Below are 6,310 nucleotides of genomic sequence, written 5' to 3'. Positions count from 1 at the left end.
TACAAGTATTTATTATTATCTTTTTGTAATATAAATATTTATTAAAAATTAATAATTAATTGATGAAACAAAAATATGAAGAAAAATAAATTGTATCTTAATTATTATAGATTGCGTTTTTGTAAGAAAATAATTTAATTTCTTATAAGGAAATTAAATAAAAAATTAATCATCTGTATTAAGTTTCCTTTCTTTGTTAGAAAAGCTAAGTTCTTCTACAAAGACGTTCGTACTTTCTGATTCATCCTACTGCATTCAAGTAACGATCGTTTGAACCATGCGCATACATCTCGATCGCTCACGCATCTCTATTAACGTAATACTGTCACCATTATCGCGTGCGCATACGAATACCGTATATTAAACGCCATTCGTCCGTGCGTTTTCCTCATTCTACTTTAAGCAAGAATCTTCTGTGTAAGCACGCACATAATTTCCGACTCGCGGATGTCGGTCGCAATATTTATGGTATTCTCTTGTCTCATTAATTCACATCAACCTAATAAACTTTGACAAAATTTATTGTCTATCTAAATTTTCTACACTTCTTAACATGTGCATTACATTTTGTCTCAAAGTCATTAATTAATCGCAAGGACAACTTCTTATAAAAAATATTAATTATTTAATTATTAAAATGTTCTTTTTAAAGATTATTTCTAATATCTTAAATATTTTTCTGAAGATTGTTTTAAAATATTTCTAAAAATTGTTTGCTTCTTCTAATTGTAAGATCTATCTATAGCATCGATTTCCTTTTTATTTTGCTTTCTCTTTTTCTCTTCCAAAAAGAAAAAGAGAGAGGATCATGAACTAGTAATCGTGACAATTTCATGATTTCGCTACTTTTCTAAAAATATTCTTACTATGAAATATTAAAAATCTTAAGAAATCTTTCCGTATTCTCGATTTTTTCCAACTTCTTTCTTTATTTCTTTAATTTCAAAATTATTCTATTCTTCAATTATCAAAATAATATGATTGAAAATCGATAATATTGAATATAATTATATTTTTAACGTTTTCAACATTACTCACTGTATTTTCCTGATTCTGGAAAATATTTCTTCTTTCCACGATTTCGCTCGAATAAAAAGTGAAGACTTTTTGCGAATCTTTAAAGGATATTTGTTTTGTCAGGTAGTGAATACTAGAGTATTCGCAGAATATTTGGAGCACCGGACTTTCTGCGGTTCAAAAAGTAGGATACGGATTTCAAACGATGCGATTCTGGATCTCTTGATCCCATCAATATCTAAATTATTCATCAATGAGTTTACCAATTACGACGCCAAAATTTTAATGGGATTTTAGGTTTAATAAACGAAAACGCGTTCTGCCTCTATCCCGCCAAAACTCGAGTATTTTACTACTGAATAGTACATGTACTCGTGGTGCATTTGTCGCGCAAAGTACTGCGATCGCATGTAAAATGGATTTCATTCCAAGTACCCCTTGTCACGGCTCTTTCTTACCCGCGAGAGATTCGAGTACTCGGGCACTTAATCCACTAACGAGTACAACAAGTGATTCGCGGAGATCCATACACGGATCGCGAGACGCAAGATTTCGAATCTCGCTCGCTTTTCCGATTCGTAATTAAAATTCTTCCGGGTATCGGGTCCTTCGGACGGGCTTACGATTCGTCCGCTAGTATCGAGTACGGTGGTATTCACGCGGAGTGTCGCGTACTCGCGGAATGGTGCGCCGACTACAACTGTAGGCGACTCGACGATGATCATCGTCGACCGCGCACCAGCACGATTCAGCCGGCCGCAAGTGGGGGTCTAACGTTTACCGGGGGTACGTGCGTGTCGTGGGATCCCGAGGGGGGCCCCTACCTATCTGACTGCGTCGACGGGGGCCCTACCGAGACTCGTCACCCGTGACTCTACCTCCCACCTGACGGCCCCTGCAGATAATCTCCGCCGAAAGGTATACCTCCTCGTGAAAGACGAGCCGCGATAAGGTGTATCCGTCCGATGAGGAATTCCTAAGCGGAGCCACTTACGGCGCTGTGCTTTTCTCTTCAATCCATTAAATAGTTTTTACGAGACACGAGTATACGAGATAGATTGCTCTAATGACTGGCTTATTGATGAAGGTCCCTGCGTATATAAAAAAAAATATCTTGAAGCTAGAAAAGTAAGGATAATATTTGTTTAGTTATTGTCTAGTTTGGAGTAAAAGAATACATGGATAAATGTTTATTACGTATTAGAATTAAAAGAAATTTGATAGAAATATAATTATAGAATAATTTTGATGTAAAAGAATTTACGGTAAATATTAAAATATGAATAATATTTGAAATAGGATAAATATGGGAAAGTAGAAAATAAAAATGTAAGTATCCTATTAAATTTTATATTAATTTTTGTCAGAAATTAGACTGAATATAAGAATAAATCGAATAAAAGAGAAAAAATCTTATTTTCGAAGTTGAAGCGAATCTTAACGCTTAATTTTACATATACATATAAATATTATTGGCATCGAAATAGGATTCTTTTCCTTAATATACTTTTTTATATCTGTAATATGAAGAAGTTTTATATTTTTTAAAATAGTTAAAGTTCTCAATTTTACTTTAATAAAAGCTTTAATAAAAAGCTATTCGGAAATTAGTCTGATTTTTTTGTTCTTATTTTTAATACGACTAAAGCGAAATATTACTAAATATTACACTTGATATGTTCAAATGCATAAACATTTTATAAACAATCCTAATTTTGAATCGCATTAATAAATTTCTGGGATTAAACAAAACATTAAGATCTGCGAGGCGATTTTTCTCTATTAGCTTCAAAAGGAAAGGATATTTAGCTTAATAGTCCAAAGCACGCACCCGGAAATGGATAAGTGCACATAGATCGAATCTTGCCTTCGACAATGCGAAAGCTGTGACGGCTGTGAGAAAAACTATTGCGCATAACAGGATGCACCGGATACATATCTCTTGATCGAAATGGACAGCGTCGATCACATTGCTTAGTGCAACGATAATGTTCATCCCCGCAAGGCGTGATGGACAATAATGTGCATCACGGAACATTGCAGTAACGGAACTTTTATTACGATGCCGCGAGTGACGATCAAATAATAAAACATCTTGGAAGAAAATACAATACACAAGGCGCTCGAATCGTTCATTTTAGTTTTATGGACATCAAAACGTGCTTGCGGAAAGTATTTTAGATGACTTATAGTATTTTCAATGACTTACACAATAACTCTTTATCATGGTAGAAGTAACTACTCGAAAGAAAAATATTACGAGTAAAATAATCAGAAAAATCATTAATAAATTGCGGCGTTGATAGAAAAGTGATATATATTTCGCAATTTTTCAGAGTATTTAAAACATTCTTTCTAAAAATTGGATTGTTTTAATTTAAACGAATATACATAACTTGACTTTTTTCCTGTGTCTTACGCAGGAAAATCTATACTTTCAATTATGTTATATTCTTCAAAACTATGTTTTCTCACTATGTATGCTCATTATGTATGCTCACGAGTTTTCAAAATTTGAACACTCGTTAATATAGGATTGTGTAAATTTCATCCCTTATTAAAATTATTCACATAAATAATATGTCATTTTTTCATAAAAATACTTTTCATAAAAATAATTAATATTCTTTAAGAGAGTCAATTTCCTTTCATTTTTATCAATACGATAAAATATCGCTATTAAAAATGTCATAAAAGTCGTAAATTTAAACAGTTGTAGGAAATACGATGAGTTTAATCAAGATATATATCATCTTTTTTTTACTATTATAGACAATCGAGATAGTGAATGCACCGAATGTTTGATCGATCGTAACGATAGGCACCTTATGGTTATTTTTAATGTCAAACGAGATTTTTATCAGAATCCGCCAGGTGCGAGCAGGTGCGGGTTCTAATAAAAAGACAAAATATAAAAGTGTGAATCTCTAATCCACGTCGAGGATGTAGACTCTAAGTAGATCGACTTGGACTGTCGCCAAGTTCGCACGGGATTCTTCAGCGTACAAGTTCAAGGCTCACAGGACGGATACCTTCAAGGTCACCGAGTGTGCAAATACCGTGATATTATGGTCGCGCAAGTGCGGCAGCTTTCTCATTGTCGGTCGAGTTCGGTCGAGATCTGACATAAGTGCACCGCACACCCGTCAAAGTATCCCTGAGGTATCCAGTCGACGCTATATAATCAATCGAGCTAATAGCAGCCAGCCGAGAACCGGTGCATTCTCTCTCACCTCCTTCTCCTCCTCCGCTGAATTCATCTCGACGAGAAAGAGAGAATTCCTTCGTTCTCTCGTGAGTTCGGATCGTGAGGAATTAATCAATGGAAATAATAGAATTAGTCACCGGGACGTAAATCTCGGCGACGCCCAAATTTTCTGTCATGATAGGTAAAAGCAGGTAAAAAATACCTTTCGAGATGATGGAACAATTTTGAGAAGTTGAATCATCGAGACTGGCTATTCACTGGTTGAAGTCTGTCCACTATAATAGTAAGCACGCAAACTTTACTGCTAAGAAAAAGAAAAAACTTACAGAGCACCTTTAATACGCTATAACTCAAAACCTGTCCACTAGCTATTAAACCTTGTATCTATGACATCACATTATAATATACATATATATCATATATGTGAGAATTATAACTCAATTCATCGGGACACAATTTATAACTAACGTGCAGTTCTTCAATAAAAAGAAATAATTAATACATGGAAGGAACGATTTTACTTGCTGAAGTATCTGAAAATTTATCTAGATACAGACTAAAAAAATAATTTTGTTTGGGCTATTAAAATATATGTAATTACGTGAGATACTCGAACTTATTATAAGAATGTTTAATTTTTTGATTATCATTAATGTTCTACATAATTATTTCGATCATCTGATAAAATTATTTTCAGATTTATACTTAGTTAAATTTCTAAATACTTCAATAAAACCGTTCTTTCCATGTATCATTATTAAAAAAAAAAAAACTTTTTTTTAGTATAACGCTTGTATAGCACGAGTACTTATCGAATAAAAATTACCTTCGTTGAATACATTAATTCATGTAAAAAGAAAGTATTTTTTATTATAAAAAAAACATGAAAAATATTCTATTAAATTTATTTATTTAAAAATATAAATATTTTCAAATATTTAAAGGAGAATATGTAACTATGTTTATTCTCAGCACGTGCACACAAACACATTAATAATAATGATAAGTAGAACAATTTGTGCAACTCGAAGGCTGGAAAGAAAATAAGTGAAAAAAAGAATAAGCATGCTTGTAAATTGTCCAACGGATACGCGACCCGGAACATGAATATTTCTAATTCCACGTAATCGTTCGTCATGTAAACAAGAAAGACATAATCATGATATATCGCGTTAGTAATAACGTAATCTTGTGTCGCTTATTGTTCAGATTGTTTTATTCCGAATAAAACGGGAGACCATAAGTTGCCACGTAAGTTGCATCGTGTACAATAACTGTGATAAGCCGAGAGTATCGATCGTTACTGGTAATTATGCAGACCAAACTCTTCGTCACTGGTACCATCGTGTACCATTTTAACCCACTATTTAACGATTTATCCCGCAAAACATCGCCAGGCATTGACAAACCGAATTATTGTGGATTAATGTTTCAAACGATGCAGTCCTTAATAAAGCAGCTCTGTTTTTTGCGCAAACTCATAAATTTGCATATAGCTATAATTTGATTGTTTTAAATTAAAGGCCTAAAATATGAAAAAAAAAGAGACGAATATGTAACGTAAGTAACAATTATATGTATTTATGAAAATAATTGCAAATTTCTAAATAAATTTTTACGTTTCTGTTTTGATCAGAGAGTATCTTAATTTTAACGATAAAGATTTGAACACATGATAATTACGTGCATATTCTGAAAAAAATTATTCAACTGTTTTTTTAAAAATGATGTATTCTTTTATTTTTGTTGTTGCTTGAAATAATAATTTTCTGGCCACTTATATTTGAATACCTAATTATTATCTTCTCCACTTTTTGGATAAAATTTTGATAGATTTCATCATATTTTTTGATTCAGAGTATAATATAATTTTCGATATGTATAATACAAAAGGAAACAATTAAAACACATTTAAAATTAATCTAATAGTAACTATCATCCGATTTTTTATCACTCGATTTTTTATAATTTCATGTGAAAGCAGAATAACTAATATCGTGAGAGCGATTATTTTAAAATATCGACTGTGCCTTCAAAATCCAATTTGAAGGATTGAGAAAAAAAAAACCTATCCACAATTTTTGA

General features: G+C 32.4%; 1 protein-coding gene across 1 annotated transcript in view; it reads right to left on the bottom strand.

The window, feature by feature from the left end:
- Window positions 1-1,682, bottom strand: part of LOC108687963 — a 32,971-nt gene extending 31,289 nt beyond the window's left edge. The window contains exon 1 of the mRNA XM_018194010.1: window positions 1,039-1,682. The gene's annotated coding sequence lies outside the window, so the exon portion shown is untranslated. The remainder of the gene's footprint in view (window positions 1-1,038) is intronic.
- Between the last annotated feature and the right edge of the window lie 4,628 nt (window positions 1,683-6,310).

Source organism: Atta colombica, unplaced genomic scaffold (genome assembly GCF_001594045.1).
Source record: "Atta colombica isolate Treedump-2 unplaced genomic scaffold, Acol1.0 scaffold222, whole genome shotgun sequence".
Lineage (NCBI taxonomy): Eukaryota > Metazoa > Arthropoda > Insecta > Hymenoptera > Formicidae > Atta > Atta colombica.
Note: the sequence above shows the minus strand (reverse complement) of the source record. Positions and strands in the feature narration are given on the sequence as shown.